The following is a 3,007-nucleotide window of genomic DNA, read 5'->3' as shown; positions in this document are numbered from 1 at the left end:
GGAGGGGGTTAAGAGTAGGGATGCACCAATACCGGTATTTCGGTATAGAGTACCGATATTTTTTTCCGGTACTCGCCGATACCGAAAGTCCAATTAAGGTAGCCAGGCGGCATGTAATGACTCAACACCATGGCTTCCTGATTAGTCGGGAAGCCGTCCTACATCTGTAAAAAAATAAATCAAGGCACCTGGACTTGCTGTATTTTTCTTAAAGACATGTTGCTGGTCGTCCGAATTCATAACGGACTTTCTGAATTGTGAAAGCTGGTCCGATGACCAGTGAAATGTCTTCAAGAAAAATACAGCAAGTCGTCTTGATTTTTTTTTTTTACAGATATACCGTCAACTGGTGAATCAAATGGATTGCGTTGGACACTCGTCCAAGTTCAGTCGTTGTGGATTCACCTGACAGTGTAATTTACAATTACTTTCTACAACCTTTCTTGGCCACCTTAATAAAAAAACACCAACTGCTAGGACACGATTGTGCTGGGACTCTCCTAACCTTAATCAGTGGACCCCCCCAAATAGTCCCCTCCATAGACCTATGTACAGGAACATCCACTGCCGGCAGGCATAGCGTCAAATGCCGCAGTTGTTGACTCGGCCGCATTTTGTTTTGCGCAGATCTGCCTCCGGACCAAAACTTTTTGTTCTATCCGGATCTGAACGTGCCTTTGAAACCGAAATATTCCAGCTTACAAAAGTGCTGTACTAACGCCTATGGAAAATTCGTAGAGACCAAAAATACAGACAGATCACCACAATGCCTTTTTTTTTGGTTGGACAGATTTAAGACAAAGGCCCACCAGGTGGCTTTAAAATAGGAGCACCGCGCGCGCGTATGCTTAACTGCCACAGTTCCGTTCCACAGCAGGAAAACAAAACAAAAAACACATTGCTAAAAATCCGAAGTGGGACGCGAGTTATCTTTGTTTTGGTGATGCGACGGGTTTTTAAATCCCAGATACCAGCTGTAACCGCTCGGCCGCGCTTTACACATTGCCTTACTTTAAAGTGTTTCCCAAAGCCGTCCTCAAGTCGCACCAACAATCCACGGTCAAAGTAAATTGCAGTGACATGTGCATTCTCGGGGTACCTCAAAAGTCCTATGCCAATGTTTTTTTGCTTTTTGTAAGTTTTGATATTTGGATGTGGTCCCCAAAATAAGCCCCCGAGCATATGTGTGAACTTACCTCCACATTGCACACTCCTAGTGGGACTTCAGGACTATGTGTGGGAAATGCTAAGACAGCAACCTGCATTGCCGGCCGCTCTCGCCAGTTGTTTGCTGGATGGTAATGGTGCACGGTCGCCCTAAAACTGTTACAAATCTTTTATAATGGTCTAACTCCGGGGAAGGCAACCTCGGGCACTCCAGTCTTTGAGTCATGCTTATGGCTGTCAGCCTTGCAATGCCTCATGGGACTCGCAATCCCCCCACCTCCCAGCCTTTCCCCCCCAGCCTTTCCCCTCCCAGCCGGAGTGCCGAGGACGCCTGCCTCCAGTCTAACTCCGGGGAAGGCAACCTCGGGTACTCCAGCTGGGGGCTCTGGGAGTCATGCTTATGGCTGTCAGTCTTGCAATGCCTCATGGGAATTGTAGTTCTACCCCAGCTGGAGTGTCGAGGACACCTGCCTCTGGTCTAACTCCGGGGAAGGCAACCTCGGGCACTCCAGCTGGGGCCCCTGGGAGTCATGCCTATGGCTGTCAGTCTTGCAATGCCTCATGGGACTCCTAGTTCCACCCCCCAGCTGCAGTGCCGAGGGTTGCCTACCTCCAGTCTAACTTAATGCCTCTGAATGCCGTTAGAACCAGTTGCCTTTTATGGGAGTCCCTTTAATTCCCCTTTAAAAAAAAAAAGTTGTCGACTTACAACATCGAAATTCTCATCGTTTTCCACCCATGTTTTCTAGTTCCGGTTTCTGTTTAATGTTATTTATCACACAAAAAAACTGCCTGGCTTCAAATTTTATATCTTTCCATTTTTGGCCTTTTTTTTCCCCATTTTCTTATACATTTCATCAAACTGAGTCTATTGCATCCACACGCTCCACCACACTCTTGTGCTCTTAGAAAGAAAAAAAAGTTTACATTTTCAGTACAAGAAAATAAACTAGAACCTACATATATATATATATACTGTGATGTAAAAAGATAAAAAGTTAAGAAATAGTTTGAGATTCTTCCTATGGAAGTAATTTCTGTTGTGATCACATTTTTGCATAGAGGTTTCTGTCTTTTTTTTTTTTCTGTGCCCTTCCCCCGTGATGATGGAAATCTTTTCCACCTTTTTAAAATACTGTTTTTATTTCGCTCAAGTGTTAAAAAGAGAAATCAGACACCTGACCCGAAGAGACACGAAAATTTCAGGTTTTAAAAAAAAAATAAATGTGTTTTAGCCTCAACAATCATTGTGCCCAATACGGCTTATTTATAAAAAAAATATATATATTTACCAGCCACGGTGAACGTCCCCCCGCCCCAGGCCATCAGAGGGTCTTTTTGGTATATTTGTATATTTTACGGCTGCATTATTTTCCTAGCTTATTCTAGGTTTTAAAAAAAAAAAACAAGAAAAAAAAAAGGAAAAATCTATTAAAAAAATCAAAATGTGCCTAATACAGACGAAATTTTATAAAACTCTCAAACCCGATTTAGCCTTTACTGCTTAAATATGACTTATGTTGTGTGTAAAAAAAAAAAACCTGTTTTGCCATAAAAACTGTGTTCACATTGTAAGTGTCTTTTAAAAGAATTCTCGCCTTCTGTTTTGTGTACTGTTCAAAATAACAAAAAAATAAAAAAGGAAAAAAATAAAAATACTGGTTTTGTGAATCTACATATTCATATATGGTCAGTGGTTAATTTAATGTTGTAGCCGGTTTTGTTCATGAAGAAGCTGCCTTGTTACCTTTTTTATAATTCACAAAAACAAAGCTGTTTTTTTTTTTTGGGGGATGTTTTTTTTGTACCATTTTTTTCAATTTTAATTTTTTTTTTTTTT

The sequence above is a fragment of the Nanorana parkeri genome, unplaced genomic scaffold, assembly GCF_000935625.1.
Source record: "Nanorana parkeri isolate BGI_ZX_2015 unplaced genomic scaffold, ASM93562v1 scaffold10, whole genome shotgun sequence".
NCBI classification, from domain to species: Eukaryota; Metazoa; Chordata; class Amphibia; order Anura; family Dicroglossidae; genus Nanorana; species Nanorana parkeri.
Note: the sequence above shows the minus strand (reverse complement) of the source record.